Raw genomic sequence first — 20715 nt, forward strand, 5'->3', positions numbered from 1 at the left:
TTTCATACAAAAAAATGACCTAAGTCAGCCAAACTAATCCTGAACAATAAAAACGCTGCTGACAGTATCACCACCCCAGATTTCAAGTGATATTACAAATATATACTAATAAAAGCAGCATGATATTGTCATAAAAACAAATACATTGGTAAATGGAATAGAATTGAGGACTCACATAACCCCACTTTCCTACAGCAGTCTTAATTTTTTAAAGAGGCCAAAAATACAAAATGGGGAAAAAAAAAAAACAGTATCTTCAACAGTTGGTTCTGGTCAAACATCCTGTACAAAACTCAACTGCAAATGAGTGAAAGATCTGAACATAAGACTTGATACCCTTGATCTAATAGAAGAGAAAACAGGATATTCACAAAATGATACCCATACCTGACACCACTGTAAAACCGAGAAAGTGTATGCACAAATCACTTCCAATTGACACAATATTAAACTGACTCCAAACAACTTGTCATTATGCCCATAGATTAATGCATTTCTCAACCCTCATTAGAGATACTTCTATTTGATTAGATGTTGATAACACAGAGACCCACAACTGACACAGAAAAGAATTGACTAGGTAGTCAATATAAAAATTCATGTAACCATGAGTTGAATTTGGACTGAGTTGCAGTTTGTGATTGTACATTTATAGTATCAAGAAATCAATATAAATAAATAAATGAGTAAATATATAAAAATCTTTGTTCTAGGGTAATCACATGGCATTATGAAAAGCAAGTACTTTCCAAATAGTATTTAATTTTACTTTAAAAACATTAATTATTTCATCATTAACATGATAGATTGTATCGATATGCCACTAATTTTAGTAACTAGAAAAACAGTCAAGATTTGGAAATCTAAATTAAGTTGCTTAATGATCAGGAATAACTATTTTAAATGTAGTGTTATAATTTAGTTGCAGTATAGTGCTATTCAAGTTTCATTTTTGAATTATTTTATAAGCACTATTGATTAATTTCAGCTTATTCCTAAAAATATTGAAGAAAACAGCAATTTTGTGTACATAGTTTATACCTCTAATCATTTTCTTCCATGAAACATGTACTTAAAGTAATTTAGTGGAAGTATCAGTCAGCATAGAAGTAGTAGGAATAATAAGGTTCCTGATATTAGTTTTATAGATACATGTTAAACAGGGGAGAAAATATTGTAACTACAATTAGGCAATAATTCCATTGTTCACTTTCCTTACTATGGAGTTAATGACTAGCTCAAGGAGCCGTGAAAATCATAGAGAGAATGATGTTTAATGATCCAATAAGTAATTAAGTGCCTTAAAAGAAACCACAATGTCAGGTATCATTGCCCTTTTAAATTCTACTGCTACAAGAATAACATTTGAAGTTGTATTTGCATACATTTCTGAGATATTATAAGTCATTAAGTCATAATAAATAAAAATATCTTGAGGTCTGATTTGTCTTTTAATACATTTGTTTGTCACTTAAACCAACTAGTTCCACTAGAATGAAAGTTATCGTCTTTACAATTAAAGTTTAGGTGATACAGAAAAATCAGTTATGAATTTCCAGTAGATGAACTCTATTTTCAAATGTTAGAGGACAAAAAATTTAATTTTAAATATGTCCTAGAGAAGTGAAATATATAGTTCATTTGAGAACCTAAACAATAACATACTTAATGTAGACATCACAAAGTAAAATTTAAAAAATCAAGCAGAGATAGCCACCAAGTCATAAATAACATATCAGATTTCGACCTTGTCAATTTCTGAATATTAACCATACATGATAAAAAAGACAACAGTGTCACAATTTAGAGAAGAATTGGAAGGAGTTAAAAAGAAGATAGACCCATTGGTTTTAATGTGACATGACGATATATATTGTAGTTTATTATTCCCAACCTGGGATGGATGATATAATTTAAATTAGTGATATGTGTAAATATGTATGTATCACTATATTTGTACATAAATATCAGCTAATGGGTATATAAATCACTAGAGAAAAATTAGTGCAGGAACTGCCTGCCCAAGGTTTCCTGAAATTCAGATGAGTCATTGATACCACCTGAACTGGCATGGAATATACTCATTTTACATGGTTCTTCTTTATCACAACCATAATTTCCTTTATCAAAATTCATTGTGTTTAGCAGAAGAACATCAATAATTTATTGCTATTTATTTGAAAAATGCAAGGAAGATTTGGAGACAGTAGTGTATAAAGAAAACCATCAGCAGAATACTTAGTAGCCATCAAGCCCAAATGACTCAAATTATTCAAATAAAGGCAAGGTACAAAAGGAACAGAAGTTCTAATTCTTCTTTTACTGAAAATCCCTGTAAATAATTTATACACATTGGATTAAAAATTAAATGTTCGACCTGTTTTTAAAATACAGCTTAAAATATAAAACTAGACTGGTGTGATTCATTTTATCAAGGCATTACTAATTGAATAAAATATTTATATTTGTTAAAAAACCAAACAAATGTTACTTCAAAAGTAAGACATGAAACTATGAAAAGTTAAAGCATTAAGTATCTGTAAAATAATCTAAAGACAATTATGGACGGATAGAAAAGTAACCTTAATAAATATTTTGTATTGGGCTTTATTATTTACTGGCATTCTATTTACACAGGTAATATGTAATTCTGTAAATTTTATTAATCCAAGAATATTTTCATCCTTCTGTCCCTATATAAATTATTTTTGTGTTACTGGGATTCAGTGTGGCATGTCCATATTTGCACAGGTTAAGTATTGTTCATATCTCTGTTAGCAACTTTTTTGTTGTTGTTTCTGTGATAAAATGCCATGAACAAAAACAACTTAAGGGAGAAAATACATTTTGGCTTACAGTTTCAAAGGGCTAGAGTCCACAGTATTGGGGACAGCAAGGCAGGGCCACAGAATCTGGAATCTGGTTTATCATGAGGGAGAACAGGAGCTGGGAAAAGGTTATAAACCTTCAAAGCCCATCCCTAGTGATGTACTTTCCCCAGCACATCTCCATGAGCCCCCAAAACACCTCCAAAGAACACCACCAAAAGGGGACCAAGTGTTCAAATATATGCACCAATGGAGGCAGTTTCTTATTCAAATGACCACAATATCCAATCATTCTTCCAGTTCCTCTTTGGCAGGTTTCCCAGTTCCTACTAATCACTATCTAATTTTCAGGTCAACTTTTGTTTTTATTTCCACCTTTAAGGGAGAACATATGATACTGCAGTAGTTGCACATGTCTCACTTATTTTACTTAGCATTCTGTACTTCATCCATCTTATTCCAAATTTCAGGATTTCATTCTTTTTATCCTCTGTTTTAGTTTATTATGAGTTCATACTCATGCAAAAGTGCATCAGGTTCTTATGAAGCTATGTTCTTGTCGTCTGTCTTCAATCACTCTCTAACTTAACTTTTTTTTTTCACCTTACTTTTTGACAAAGGGTCTCTCAGTGAACCCAGAGTTCACTGATTTGGCTAGACTTTCTGGCCATCTGACTACAGGAATCCTCATATCTTTGTGTTACCAAGCCTTGGATTACAGGTGTGTGCCACCATGCCAAGATTTTTATGTGGGTGCTGGAGAACTTAACTCAGTTTTTTAACTTTATGAAGTGAACACTTTGCTGACTGGAACATCTCCCCAGCTCAAGATTTCACTTTTAATGACAGAATAACACTCACTGTGTATAAATATTCTACAATTCCATAATCTGTTCATCTTTTAATAAACACTTAGACTTATGTTATAATATGCCTATTGTAAATAGTGTCACAATAAACATGTGTATAAAATATATCTATTTACGTTTTGTCATCTTTGAATATATATCCAGCAGTATTATAGCAGGGTTACATAGTAGCTCTAATTTTACTTCTGGAGGAAACTCCACAATGGCTGTACAAATTGACACTCTCCAAAATTTCATTTATCGGTTGGGGTAGACATTAGCATTCTGAAAACAACACCAAAAATACAGTAATTATAAACAACTATTCCCCTTGAGTGACTAGATAACCTACAAAACTGGAGGAAATATCTACCAGCATTTTCTCTGATGGACATTCAACATCTGGAATGTATAAATAACTCAAACATATTAAAAGTAAAACAGAATCATATTAAAATTGTACAATGAATCTGCATAGACACTTCTTAAAGGAGAAAGACAAATGTCTAAAAAAATATAAAAAATATACTTCTTTACTCTTCAGTAAAATTAAAATGAAACTACAGTGATATTCTATCTTACCCCTGCCAGAATGGCAATCATTTAATTTTTTTTTTAGAAACAAAAACTAACAAATGTTGAAAAAAAGAAAATAGGAAAAATGAATTAGTACATTTTTTTCAGTCTTTTGAAGAAAATGAACTAAGAAGTTACAATTGTTTCAGTCTCCATGAAGGAAAACAATATAGATTCAGTTCCTGACTCATATTCCCTTTGTTGTCTCTATTATACCAAACTAGTGTTCTATAAATGGCATACTAGCCAGTTCAATTTTGCCTATCCAAGAAATTGACTAGTCAAAAATTTAGAATATTTTACGATGATAATGAATAAGAACACACCATATACATTTGACAAAGCAATTTTCTCAGGCACTAACATTATTTTCTGCATATTAAAATTTATACAATTTGTTCATAGCCCCTTAGCTATTATGTTATTGATAATATTAAATATACAGAATATAGTTTCATATTCCAAGAAATTCTTAATGTGATTTACTAAAACTGTATTGGGTATTCTATAGGCAGATATATCACCAATAAAAAAAATTATAGGCATACAAGAACATAAAAAACCTCAACAATCTGGTTTCTTTTAAAATATGAAAGAATCTCTTTACATATCTCATTGGTTTCTAAATGTATCATTTTATTAAAGCATTGCATGAAACTGACAGTTATATTAATTTTTCTGCTCAAAATAAAAAGCTGCAGCCAATAATAGGTAGCATATGTTAGACATTTGCTATGTCCCTTCTACTTTACTAATCCATTTTCGTTTATTTGATGATTTTCATTCTATAGTATGTCTCATTATTCAGAAAACCTTATCACTGACATTTACAGATGAAGAAAATGGACCTTAAAAGGTTAAGTAATATGTTGGTGGTCCTAAGAAGGAAAGTGGCAGAATAAAGAAACAAGTCCATTTGAGCTACTCTCACGAAACATGCACTTTAATAAATATGTTCAGTGTGACATAATGTTTTTTTGAGTTTCATATTATTTTTGAAATGAAAAATAAAATCAGTTTAAGGATGATTTTCTTTTAAAAATAACTTAATATATTTTCTGGAGTCTAAACAGCCTACAGACTGACTTATTTTAAGAAGTCATCTTATTTTTTTTCAAGTGATTAAGTTTGTCATCAATTTGGGCATTGTTCTTTATGACATGAGATAATATGGAGAAAAATGAGGTTGTGTTAAATTTCTTGGGAAACTCATAGCTTAGCAGAGGCAATACCCATGCAGATAGAGATGGGGTGCCTCAATGACAACACAAAACAGAAGCAAGAGAACCCTGAGGATCATCCAATTCTTCCTTATAGCAGGGGAATTCTCTAAGAGCCCCTAGACTCTGCTGGTAGAGAGTAAATGTGTGTGCGTGTGTGTGTTTGCGCGCGCGTGTGTGTCTGTGTCCATGTCTGTGTGTCTGTCTGTCTCTCTCTCTCTGTGTATGTTTTTACATCTTATTCTTCCTAATCCACAATGTTCATAAACATTGATAATTTTCAAATTAGATATAGGTCAGGTACAAAAAGGGCAAAAGTTCAAGTATACAAGCAGTTCAGAAAAAAAAGTAGATCAGCAAAAGGAGTGTAACTGATGTTATGCTAAATGGACATGTAACCAAACTGCTTTCTAAGTATTTATGTTTATACCTATACATTTGCATTGTGCTGTCTATATTGCTCTGTATAAATAAAAGCGAAATCTGGGAACAGGAAGGCTGAGTCAGGAGACGCCAGTCTGCTGCCCAGGGAGCAGCATGTAAAGGCAACAGATAAAGCCACGGAACACATGGTGACATATAGATTAATAGAAATGGGCTGAGTTTAAGTGTAAGAGCTAGTCAGTGGTAGGCCTGAGCTAATGGCCCAGCAGTTTAATTAATATAAGTTTCTGAGTGATTATTTCATAAGTGGTTGCAGGGTCCGCGGGGGCTTGGCGGGACCCGGAGAGAAGCTCTCCAGCTCCAGCATTGTTCTCAAATTTGTTCAGAGAAGCATCTTTTTTAAGAGGCTGATGGTTAATGCATAAACTCACACCTGTTCTAAATGCTGAGAATAATTCATCATTGAGTGCACAGCTCTAACAGGATGTCAGTCATTAGCCCTTATAAGGCTGTGTGAACAGCACAGAAAAGGGAACTCAAAGACTGTAAGAATTAGAGGTTAGGGAGGTGTGTTATAAAATGCTATGTGCTGGGTGACATGGCCAGAGTAATCATGTACACATATCAGCTGTGGCTACTTGTAAACACCTGTACAGAAAATATAGCATGAATGCAGAAGGAGAACTAGTTGGGATGAAGAAGGAGATCTATAGGATAGGGAGGAAGATAACGGAAAATAATGGAAAGTGATTGTGTTAACACTAAGTTTTATACATATATAAAATTGTCAAAAAATAGAAATGTGCAGACAATGGAAAAGAAAGGTGGCTATAAAAGTAAACTTCATATAGAGAGCAGAAGCTTCTGTAAAATCAAAAGGGATTTATTTAATGTATGCTTTACTGGTTCTTGACTTCATAGAAAGTATTTACTTTTTTGTTGTTACTGTTAGTTTTTATTGATTTTGATTTTAATCTAAATATTTTAGAGATGGTGATATCCTTCAACTCTTCCTGGTATTTTTGTCATGACATATCGGCTCTTTCGTCACATTGCTGAGCATCTCACAAAGGCTTGTGGCAACATGAAACAGCTTAATTATATGAACTCTACACTAATGAACACTGGCATTAAACCAGATGCTAACCCTGTTAAGGGCTTTTTTGGTTTCTTGGAAGACTGAGATAGTGAAACGACATCTGGAGAGTCACATGGTAACTAAGTAAAAGAGATATAACCAAGTGACAGAAAGAACAGGAATTCAGTAAATTTTCTAACTCTTTTTAATAGTGTCTCCTTTTTCTTCCAAGCAACTGCATTTCTCTTTGTCTACCTGTGTCAGTTTCAATGTGTGGTTGTCTGGTTTTTCTCTTCCTTGTCCATATATTTCCGTTGCTTGTGTCTATGTGTATTTTTATGTTTCTAGATGTATCTTTATGTATTCATTTTCAAACTTACCCTCAAACAGTTACTTCTTTTAAGAAAAATGCCAGAGCTATCAACATTCTGTGGACATACTACCTCTTTTCTTGAAGTAAAGACGTCAATAAGCATTTTTAATCTCCTTGAGACAATTTTCATTATACAAATACTCCTTCTTGGGTGATATATAAAATGCTTTGCTCTTTATCTGGTAAATTAATCATTATTGTATGTGACCATATATTATACTAACAGCATAGCAAAAGACTATGAGAAATGTTGGGTTCCAGGTGAGGATATCCTGAAGCATGATTTTCTTAATTAATATCTTACCTCATCCAATTGGAACTATTATTTTTACAAATGAAGGTAACTCATGATTAGAGCATCTAACAAGTTGTCCAAATGCACACTAAGATCAAGCAGGTATTGAAACTAAAGTCTTTCTGTATCCAGTGGCCCTATTCTTTCCATTAGATAGTGCATCTAAAATAAAAGTCAGAAAAGAGTCTTAGCCTTTGACCTAGAAAATACGTGTTAAGAATTTATGCTTAATAAATAATTCACCAGGAGCAAAAAGTTATTCATTGCAGTATTATGTATGCAAATGAAATGATTCTACATATGCTAGGCCTATTGGGTAACACTTTTATTTAATATCCAAATAAAATTATATGGATTTTCATTCTACATTTCTTGGGAAATAAACCTTCCTTAATAATTTCACTGAGAATTTTCCTTCATGACCATTCCCACCTCTATCTTCATATTCTCGGCGAATTAATTCTTCATTAAGAATGCCAACTCTTCATTATATTTTCCATTGTACTTTTGGCATTGTCTTTTTTGTTACATTAGTATATCAATTCTTTTGATAAATGTTCATGTACTACTAAAATTTATACTTAGTCTAGCACTGTCATTCTATTATAAATATAGCCCTGATTGCTATTTAGTTCTAATCAGAGAAATATTAACACAAAAGATAAAAAGACTATGTATACCAACAAAGTAAGATATATTTACAGTTGCTTTTCCTCCTCTTTGTCATCCTCTTCCACATTCCACTGTGTGAGAAAATCTGGCTGTGCACATGTGCATACCACCCTCATATTCATATTCTTGACTTTCAATATATCAATAGAATAAAAGCAGAGGAAAAAAGGACAGGAAAAGAAAATAATAGACTACACACCCCTCTCACTAAAACAGAAACTAAACATAGAAATATATATCTTAACTACACAAATTGAGAAAAACAAAAAAAATGCAATTTATAGTGTGCTAATTTGAAGCTAAAGAATAAGTTTATTACATCATACTGGAAACAGGTATCCAATTCAATGCTCTTTAGTCTCATATAGTACAAATGTTGTAATTAGAAATAAGAATTCTTTTACCTGTTACATTACCTAGTTCAAAAAATACCTAGTGAAATATTGTCATGTTTAAAATATTTTTCTTTGAATTATAAAATAAATATAACAAAATGGAGCCAAGGTTTAATAATACTCCACTCAAGGATCTACCTCAAGTGAGGTGCTTCCTCTAGTTATGTGTCACCTCTAATATATCTAAAGCCTCTCAAAATAATACCAACTCCTGGGTACCAACTTTTCAATACATGCGCCTACATGTGTCTATTCCTATTCAAAACAGATAAGGCCTCAATCATAAACAAAGCAAAATAAGTTGAAAGAAATTCAACCAATAAATACTAATTTACACTTGATATGTAAGATTCAATCATATAATCATTATAATACTAGGAAGATATGGTTTAACCTAGGAAAAAAATAATAGTGGAGTGTTTTCAAGTGGATGTGAGTTTTAGGATATTAGGGGAATATTGTTATATGTTGGTTTCTTAAATACCCCACCCCGAATACCATAGGCTGAAGGCTTTTGGGAAGTGATTAGACCATAAAGGATGAGATAATGCCAATTAATTCATAAATCCACTAACATATTTACGACTTGGCAACTGGGCAACTGGGAGGTTACAGAAATGTAGGAGGTGGTACATAGTTGAAGGGAGTAGTTATTTGGGAGCATATCCTTGGGAAATATATCTTGTCCCTGGCACCCTGTCTCTTGCACTGATTACTGTTTACCACCAGATCAAAGCTTTCCTTTACACATCTTTCCGTTATCATGTACTGTGTAACCATAGGCCCAGAAATACAAACCCAAATGACCCTGCACTGAAACTTCTGACACCGTGATGCAAAATAAATCTTTCCTGTTTAAAATATATACACTTGAGGATTATTTTACTCTTTAAAATGTCTGCATGGTATACATTGTCCCAAACTACTTTTCTACGTACAGTTCTTTTTTAGTACTTACAATATTGCTTATATTCTGCATTTCCCACAACTCAATGAAATGTAAATTATATAAATGCTATGAAATAATTGTATCAGAATGCATGGACTTTTATTACAGATTAAAACATTTTAACAGATGATTTAAAGATGTAAACTGTGTCACACATTAGTATCCATATTTTACATGTGAGTTTTTCTGGAAAGATTAACTGAATCCTATCTTATGAACAACTCATTTTAATGTTATTGCATCTGTCTAAGTTAAAATAATGGAAAATGGCTGCTTTGATGCATTGTATCTTCAAAAATCTTTTAAAGAATATAAATATTTAAGTTTAGTTGCAGTAATCAAGAAAATTATGAATTTCAGATGAAAAACAAGCTTCTTTAAAAATATTAAAAATACATTAACCAATATAAGATCCCTTTTGTTCTACTTTATTCCCTCAACTCATTATGAGAGTAGAATTAATTTTAAAAGTTTAGTAAAGAGGTGGGCAATAATGGAGTTATTTAATGTACAGAAACCATTTTTTGAATATTATGTATTTATCAATTTCCTTGAAAACAGATTTTATATTAAAAGTTTTCTGAAAATAGATTTTAAAATTTTACTTGTATCTTTATGCCATGAACTCATTTGAAATACAATTACTTAGAAAATTACCATTTAAAATTTTGAAAGACAATGAAGTGATTTCTTATTTTGAAACTCAATTACATCATCCTGACTCTATACAAAAATATTTTGGGGTTCTTTACATTTAGGTCAGAATATCATTGTAAACTTCCTTCTCTTTGGAGGATGGTAAAATATTAAATATTAAAGAATAAATATGTAAGTACTATAGAGGTAAGCAAAAAAGAGTAGAAAATGTATTCATATAACTTGAAATGAAAAACATGTGCATAAAGTTCCCCTTTATGTCTTTAATAGACCTGAAAAGGAAGGCTTTCTAAAAATATAATGTGTAGCAAAAATCCTAATTGGTCTTAATAAAAACTCAGAATCAAATATAGAGGTAAATGTTCAAAGATCAGAGAGACAGAAGAGCAAATCACAGCCACCACCTCTTACCTTGCCAACTCCTCAGCCTGAAAGAGACTGAGCTCCTGTCTCTTCTTACCTTATATTCCTCTCTCTGCCCAGTCATATCACTACCTGTCTTCACCTCCCTAGTGCTAGGATTAAAGGCATGAAATCCCAAGTGCTGAGATCAAAGGTGTGTGTCACTACTGCATGGCTCTGTTTCTCTTTTAGGCTAGCTCAATCTTGTGTAGCCCAGGGTTGCCTTGAACTCACAGAGATCCATCTGCCTCTGCCTCCCGAGTGTAGAGGTTAAAGGTATGTGCCACCACTACCTGGACTCTATGGCTAACTAATGGCTTAGCTCCACACTCTGATCTTCAGGCAAGCTTTGTTAGATCACAAACAAAATATCACCACAATAATGAGTAGCTCATTTTCATCAACCATCCCTCATTCAATTTGAGTCCACCTGGAGATTATCTCAATGCATGGGTGTCAATATAGGTTGTAACTCAGATCTTTCCCACACAGTGATCATAATGGGAATATTCTCCTTACCTACACCCTAGTAATTAGTTTAAAAAACAATACCCCTGAACATACTAGACCAAAAAAAATGGAAATAAAGTTCTCTTTTGGACAGAATTTTTAATTGTAAGGGTAACTACTTTCAAGGCTTCTAGCATTCATTTTGCTATTAATGGCACAATCTTCCATAAGAAAAAAGCCAACACAAAGAAAAGTTGAATGATGTAATGAAAACTGTGGTCGTTTGACACAAAATGGCCCCCAAAGGGAGTGAAACTACTGAGAGATGTGACTTTGCTGGAGTAGATATGGCCTTGTTGGAGGAAGTATGTCACTGTGAAGGGCTTTGAGGTCTTCTATGCTCCAGCTATACCCAGCAAGACAGACAACTTCCTGCTGTCTCTGAGTCAAGATGTAAGAACTCACAGCTCCTCTAGTGCCATCCTGCCTGCATGCTGCCTTGCTTCCAGACATGATGACAATGGATTAAACCTCTGAACTGTTAGCTAGCCAACACAATTGAATATTTTCCTTTATAAGAGTTGCCATGGTCATGGTGTCTCTTCATAGCAACAGAAACTCTAAGACAGAAACACAGTCCTGTTTACACCATTTAATCCATCAGATTTTCAGTCAATAAAGTTTTCACCGTGCCTGAGTTTGTGTGTGTGTGTGTGTGTGTGTGTGTGTGTGTGTGTGTGTGTGTGTGTTCCTACTTAAACTGATTTTAATTTGATTTTCATCTGCTAGATTTCCGAGGTTGCATAAAGAAACTTAAGATAGAAAACTGACCAAAGTCTTACCTTCAACAGAAGAGACTGTGTTTATTAGCACATGTAGCAACATGTATTTTCTTTCCCATGGTAAATTGAGGGGTCTTCCAGGAGAAAAACTTTCTGAGAACCTTTACGGGGTTGAGGGAGGGGCTTGGGAATAAGGAAATTGTTATAGCTATAGGAGGCTATGTGTGGGTCTACAATCTCTGCTTCTTGAATTGTTTGCCAAGGCAAGACTATCTTTGAAGACAGGCTGTCCCAAGAGACATTTGTTTTTGAGCTGACCAATAATGTATCTCATGGGAATCCTGTTTTTACAACTGAGGCACTCTATCAGTATCACAGCCAAATAAGCCTTAAACAATATATTTCCTAAAATCTATTAAATGCTTACTATGTTCATACAGTATACTAATAGCTCTACATATATAAAACATTAAAGAACTTTTCATTTGGTGGATTATAATATAATTACATCATTTCCCTCTTTCCTTTCCTCCCTCTGAAACTCTTCCTATCCTCCTCCTTGCTCTCTTTCACATTCGTGGCTTCTTTGTTAGGTTAATTATTGTTAAAGACATTCCTAAATACATAAATATAATCTTCTGTATAATGTTAATTATGTGTATGTTTTCAGGACTGATCATTTGTTATCAGAAAACCAATTGGTGTGCTCTTCCTAGGGAAGACTATTTCCCCCATTCTCAGCATTCCTTAGTTTCCTGCAATTCTTTGTGTAGGGTTGAGGCCTCATGAACTTTCTCCCATCTACTTTGGCTTGTCTGTTATTGGTCTTGTTCAGCACATATTTAGTCAGACAATGCTTGTGGAATTTAATATTTCAAGTCATTATGAAAGTATTTTCTGCAGCACTTAAGTCCTAACCTGAATTGAAACTATTTATAATCAAAGGTCAGTTTCTCAATACACACACAGGTTTATATCTACTAATACACACTCACACACAAACACACACACATATAATATACATATATACACATATATGCATTCATATATACATATATGTATATATATACACACACATAATAATAATAGAAGAGATTTGGTATCATGCAAAAGATGAGTTGTTGGTGTCATTTTAAATTTTACAAATGAAAGTACTCAGGATTATAAAACTTCATTGATACATAATAACATATCTCAGTCAACATGATTAGGTGGACTTGGCAACTCACAACCATAATTCTAACATTCAGATGGCTGTGATAAGAAGATTTCAGTAAATTCATAGTCAAACTAGAATATAAAGTGAGCTTCAGAATAGCCCAGGCTATAGTATCATGAGACCCTATTTTATAAATATGAATGAATAAGTAATTAAATAAAATACACAAAATTAAGATTATGCAAGAACTCTTGCAAATGTAATAACAACAGCAGATATACATGCAAAATTAAAAAAATAAGAATAAGTAATACATAATTGTTTTGGATGTATGCTAAGTTTTGTAATTATATACACAGAAAATCTGAAAGCTAACAATATAGCTTCACTTTTTAAAAATAAAATTTGAGTGTTAAAGAATGATATAATCTAAATATGTCCTATATAAATTAGATATTGAAATTTTGTTGTGGTATCAAGTGGTTAGGCCTCTTGGGAAATAATTAAACTACCAGGGCTTTAGACATACAAATGTTATATGTGCCCATATTAAATGGTTGGAAGACAGCACCCCTTCTGCTGTATAGTTTACATACAGATGTCATGATTCATGATATACCATTCCTCACCAAATATTGAATTTGTTATACACTTGATATTAGACTTCTCAAACTTGAGAATTATGAGAAATCAATTGCTAAGTCATTTTTTTCTTTAATAGCTACAGGAATAGACCAAGGCATAGGGTATTAGTAATTTGTATGAAATCATGCAACCTAGCTAATTATATTCTGTGCACTCTCTGAGTCCAGATGTATGATAAGGGAGCAATGTAACACCTGTTCATTGGCAGAAACTAATCTCAAGGTAAGCTGAGCAGTATCCATTTTTATGTTCTTTGGGTTTCACTCTAGCTACCACTTTTGTCTGACTGGCTATTCAGCTACATAAAATATCTAAATCACTTTTCATTATCATGGAACAATCATTTATGGTCATGGACATGAAGAAAGCCAGTGCTCAGAGATACATCTGAAGTTATTTCATATAATGCGGATAGTGAATCGTTGCTGCAGTGCCAAGTAAGACAGTAGAGTTCAGAGTAACCAAACTACAGCTGCTGTAATTAAATAATAGTTTGAGAAAAAAATCTCAAAGCTTCTGAAATCCTAGATTACACTATGTATTTGTGACTAATCTTATCTTAATATGGTACAGCAGCTTTCAAAAATAAAATTCAAATATTATAAGATTTAGATGAGAGTTTGCAAGTTAATCCATATAATTTTCTCTTGAAATTGAAAAGATTATCTGGTCTTTTATGAAACTGTTATGTAATTTGTCTTAGACCTTTATTGAGCTATAGCTAATACACAAGACTGCACATACTAATATGTACAATTTAGTGAGCTTGCATACATTTAAACACATATGATAACATTATACCTAATCAAGGTAATAAGCATATCCATTGCTTCCAGAAGTTTCTTTAGCTCCCCTTTATTTGTTGCAGGAAAGGGAATTTGAAATGATGTCTTTTTTCAACATTTTTAAAGTTCAATGCAATACACTGTTAACTTTACACAATCAATTGTGAATAAATCTCTAGAACTTAGTAATATTTATTAAAGATTTATTTTTATGTGTAAGTGTGGGTATCCTTGTCAGTGTATACTATATGTGTGGGTTTCCACAGAAGCATCAGCACCTCTGGAGCTGGATTTACAGATGTTTAACATGCCAAAATGGATACTGAGACCTGAATGCAGAACTGGTGCAATGGCATCAAGCTCTAACCACTGAGTCATGTCTCTGAACCCAAAGAACTCATCAGTCTTTACTGTGACTTTAAATTGCAAAGGAATTGCTAAACGGATTTATTAAATAAAAACCCAGAGCCAGATATAGGGGTGAAAACCTAAGATTTCAGGGAAATAGAAAAAGCCACAACTAACCTCACTTCACCGATACTTTTCTGTTCAGTCTCTCATTGGCTCTCTCAGCCCAGGTACATCATTTCCTCTTCCTGCACAGCTCTGTCACTTCCTGTCTGTCTGTACAGACCTCCAGACCTCTATGGTAAGTGCTGGGATTAAAGGAGTGTGTTACCACACTTGGCTCTGTTCCCAATATGGCCTTGAACTCACAGAGATTCAAATGACTCTCTGTCTCCTGAATGCAGGATTAAAGGTGTGTGCTACCATTGCCTAAATTCTATGTTTACTATAGTGGCTGGCTTTTTCCTCTGATCCTCATAAATTTTATTGGGGGACACAAATAAAATATCACTACACTAAACTCATTGAAAAACACTTTATTTATTCCCTCTACATGCAGGAAGATAATATTTCTGTTTGTGTAAGTGTATGTTAAGTACCTTTGTAAATGAAATCATGCAGGATTTTTTTATTATGAAGAATCTTTCACTTGGCATAGTATTTTCAAGAGTCAATTATTTTTAAGGGTCAATACTGTAGGCACATGACAAGTTATTTTTCTGTTCAAATATAAATGTATATATAAAACAAACACACAAACAATTTCTATATCTAAAACTTAAATTTTATATGAATTTACCATGTTTCATATATACATACATGTCTAGGTATATGGAATATTGGGTATATTCTCTTTTACCTTAAGATAGCTAGAACTTTGTCCAATTTTGTTTAGCTTTTGTAGTCTGTTTCCATTTGCTTCTTTCAGTTAATGTTAGGTTTATATTTTCTCCTTTTTCTTGATGCTTGAAATTTAGGTTTAGATTACTAGATATCTGCTTTCTTTTAAATATGGAGTGATTTATCCAACTTTGGTCTCAACAATTCTCGCTCATATAAACCCTCCTCATTCTCACTAATTGGACTCCCAGAGATCCACCCGGGGCCTAGCCATGGATCTCTGCATCCAGAAGCACAGAGACAAATAGCCAAACGAATGGAAACACATGAAATATGAACCAATGGCTGAGGGGTCCCCAACTGGATCAGGCCCTCTGAATGGGTGAGACAGTTGATTGGCTTGATCTGTTTGGGAGGCATCCAGGCAGTGGGACCGGGTCCTGTGCTCATTGCATGAGTCAGCTGTTTGAAACCTGGGGCCTATGCAGGATCTTTTGGCTCGGCCTGGGAGGAGGGGACTGGACCTACCTGGACTGAGTCTACCAGGTTGATCTCAGTCCTCGGAGGAGGCTTTGCCCTGGAGGAGGTGGAAATGGGGGGTGGGCTGGGGGAAAGTTGAGGGGGGGAAGAGGGGGGAGAACAAGGGAATCCGTGGCTGATATGTAGAACTGAATTGTATTGCAAAATAAAAATAAATAAATAAATAAATAAATAAATAAATATGGAGTGAAATTTGCTATAAACTTCTCTCAGTACTCTTTTTGCAACCACTCATAAATTTTCATATGCTATGATTTCCTTTTCCTTTACTTCTTTTCTTTAGTGTTTTTCTATGGGTTTTGGTGTGGTTACTATGGGAGTTTCACAAATATGTCATATTTTTTCTGAATACTTCTTAATTCCACTCATATCTATTTTTACTTTTCTATGCATTTTGTTATTTCATAATATATTTGTATATATTAACCAATTTAAAAATATTTATTATTATTGTATTTCTGTGTGTGTGCGTTATATGTATGTTTGTTGTGTGTAAATATGTGCAGTGCCATGTGAGCAGATGTCAAAGGACAACTTTGTGGAATTTGTTTTCTTCTACCACATGGTTCCGCAGATAAAGTTCAGGTTTTCAGGCATGTATTCAAGTGCTTTTACCCAAAAAGATATCTTGCAGGCTCCATTTTTGGATTTTGGTAATTACTTTCAGATTAAAATTGAGTCATTTACATAGCATCATTATTATTGCATAATATGTCATTTTATAATTGCCAACCTAAAACTACACATTTTAATTTACATTTATTTATTGTGTGTCCATATGCTGGCAAGATCAGAGAGCAACCTGAAGGTATCCATTCTCTCCTTCGAACATGAGGGTTACAGGGTCTGAACTCAGGTTGTCAAGTTTGATGGCGAGATCTTACATGTATAAAGACATTTAGTATTGTGTTCCATGTAGGAACAGTAGTGAAGATTTAGTCGCAGATATTGAGACTTGATTTCTGTTCATATGACTTGAGAAATCCATATGACTGGCAATAAAAGATACTGTGAATATTTTACATAGATAACATTGCACAGGGAACTATGGCAAAAGTGAGTACGGAAATAAAAATAGGTAATTTAGATTATTCTATAAAGAGAAAGAAATGGAGGGAAAGAAGCAGTGTTAACATCAGTACTCCATCTATAACTTGTGGAATGACTCTTCTTTGCATATCTAATTTAGTTAAGTTAGTGCCATACAGATTTTAAAAATAAATGATAAAGTATATAAAGATACTTTATTTAAGATATTTTTACCATGTCACTCCATAGCGAACCATCTCACAATCACCTAAGCTAATTAGAGGATGAAAGACAATCATTGGCAATTTTTGCATACCTGGACCCAGGCAATGTAAGACAAGATCATAGTTTTGAAGCTTAGTAGTTTCGTTTTACTGATGAAATGATCTACATTTTCTAAGATCTAAGATCATCAGTCAAGTTACTGGTTCTTTCATTTATTTACAACTTTCTAGTTTTAAAAATAAAAGTCCAGCCTAATGAAACATATTCAGAAGTCTGTTCTGTCTGGTGCCAATGTTGCTGTGAAAATATAATTCAGATCATGTTAGCCCTCAGAGTTCTTACATTGGCCTACATTGTTCTCTATGATCTTGCCCCAGGTTATTTCTCTGATCTCATCTGCTATGACTCTTTTTGTTCTTTGACCTCAAACTAGGCAGACTTTGATGTGTCTGAAATAAACCAAGCAGGGCCCTCTCTGAAGGTTTTGAAACTGTGTAGTTTTCTCTGTCCAGAAATTTCTTCCCTAGGAATTTGCTTGGTTCACTTCCTCATTTCATTCTGATCTCTGACTGAGAGATCAGACAATTCTCTAACAGTTTTTTTTTTTTTTGACTGCTCACGATTCCTAACCCTGATTTATTCTTCTTTAGAGCTCATATTATAATGAGCCTGTATTTGAATACCAGCTTTAGGAAAGGAAGGAATTAATTAGTTACTCTTGTATCATCAACTCCAGTAATAAAACATAACCCATAGGGAAGGCACAATAAATATTCGTTTAAAAGCATAAATGATATAAACAATTTAATACTCAATCACTATTTAAGTTTGATATAATATTTAACAATTAATAAAACACTAAAGTTCACAGATATTACACAAAATACCTGAGTCTATGTTCCCAATATATTTGGTAGTTCTAGAACTCTTCTGTTGCATGTCTTCCCAGAAAACAGAGGGCACTAAAATTTTACTAAAAGTGATCAGTGATGTTAGCTTACCAGAAATATCTCATCTATATTTTCTCAAGATATAGATTAACTCTTTTTAAAACTTTGATATGAAATAGTTCTTTTTCCATTAGATGTCTAATTGCACCCAAAATATTAAGCCTGGCTTTCAATGCTCTATATGATCTTCAACTCCATCTGGAAACCTTTTCATTTATAATCTTCCAACAATATAGACAAGAGTTGAACTTTTGCCTATATTTTCTGTTAAAATTCCCATGAGATAAATATAAAACAAAGTTATTGCACAAAGCATGAAACTAGGAAAATAAGATTGGGAGGAATAGTCTTTCCCTGGGAAGAGCACTCCAACTGATTATTCAATACCAAATGGTCAGTCCAGAAATCATTCAAACAAGTAGCATTACATAGACTGAGCAGATTTTATATTATATATTATAAATATATACTATATTTATACATATAATTTTTGTACATATCTCTATATATGCATATATGTATTAAACATTATACATATGTATATATACACATATATACATGCATACATATAGACATAGATATAGATACAGATATATAGATATAAATATATATGTGCACAACAATTAATAAAAAAAAAGACCATAGATTTGAAATAGAGCAAGGAAGGGTATATGTGAGAAGGTTTAGGTGGAAGAAAGGGAAGGAAGAAGGGAAATAATGCAATTATACTCTCAAAATTAAAAAAAGGTATTAAAAAATAAAAAGGAACAATACACATGCTGTCACAATGCTAAGGAATGGTGGAATATTACAAGCCCAGGTAATTTAACCTGTTTGGTAGTGTTCTTAATTTCAGTATAGAATGTAAAAATGCATAAATGATTTAAATTGGTTTTCCTTTGAAGATTTCTAAGAAGCATGATCATGTCTCTGTTTTGTAATCTAAATTAAGTGATTAGATATGTTTAACATTGAGTTAAATAGGTCATTTATGACTGGCACAGAAATAAATATAGGAGCAATGTATTGTGCTTTGCCTTGTATTTAATTATTTTTTGCCTTTAACTTGCATATGAAATTACATAATACAATACCATGTAAGGTTCTGATATTCACTGTGCCATGTCATGTCTATTACCTCAGTCATTTGCCTATGATGAAATCCATTTCTCAAGGTTTTTGAGATACAGAGTCCATGAGTATTATCTATAGACTGTGGGGCGGGTGGTTTTTTGGTCTTAAGAAGAAAAAGACAATTACTAGTTTTAAATACTTTACATTGGATTGGATTGTTTTATATTGTATACAAATTATATATATTGAAATTGATATTGTTAGAAAATGCTATATGTATATTTCTAATTGTACTTATACCGTTCATTTAACAATGCAATTTTCTGATCCTTGAATGTTATTATTACCAACTATTAGGATATAAAGAAATAAAAGTTAGTAGTTAGGCATTACAATAGAACTTGTAGTCATATTAGATATGTTTTAAAAATTGAGCAGATATATTTTAGACAGGTCATCTTCAAACCCTTCAGAGATCTACAGAATATGGCATTTAAAATGTTTTAATAACTTAAAAAATTTTCTTTTTTGTTATGATTATGAGACATGTCGGCTCCTGGCAGTACCAATCTACTTCAGAGAAAATATGGGCATTGAAGAAACTGCATATGGAGTTAACTTTCATTGTGGCAAAAGTTAGCCACTGGACAACAAAGTATCCTCAAATCAACAGGACAAAATGGACAGACAGGACATGAAACAAAGGACTACTGATTCTTGCCAAAACAAGTGTGGTTATGGCTTTATCAAAAGGCATCTTCTGAGGCCAGGACAATATGGCACCATCCCTGAAGTGGCCTTCGCAATTTGGAAAAGGTACAGTGCCCTTTTCTTCGAAGGCAGCTGAATAGACAGTGGGCCGATGGCTTCTGATGTGCAATGGAACAACAGTTAAAACAGTTATTCTTAAAGAGTAACTAAGCTCACCCCTCTCAATAGTAGACTGACATTTGATAGAGGGATGTGGAGAAGAACGAGATGCTGAGATGAAGCCATATATACACAGCCAAGAAGAATAGACAGTTAAATTAAAAAACCATCAACAATCCCAGAATTTAAAATCCTGAATCATAACATGACACTAGTGAAATTCAGGTGTTTCTGGTACATGGACTTCTCTCACCCAATGTGAGGTTGAACTGTTGACCTTGTGTACACCCTACTTCACAAATGAGTCTGTCAGATATGCTAAGCCTATAGGCTAAAGATGA

Source organism: Peromyscus californicus, unplaced genomic scaffold (assembly GCF_007827085.1).
Source record: "Peromyscus californicus insignis strain IS unplaced genomic scaffold, ASM782708v3 Scaffold_10__1_contigs__length_136768540, whole genome shotgun sequence".
In the NCBI taxonomy this organism is placed as follows: Eukaryota; Metazoa; Chordata; class Mammalia; order Rodentia; family Cricetidae; genus Peromyscus; species Peromyscus californicus.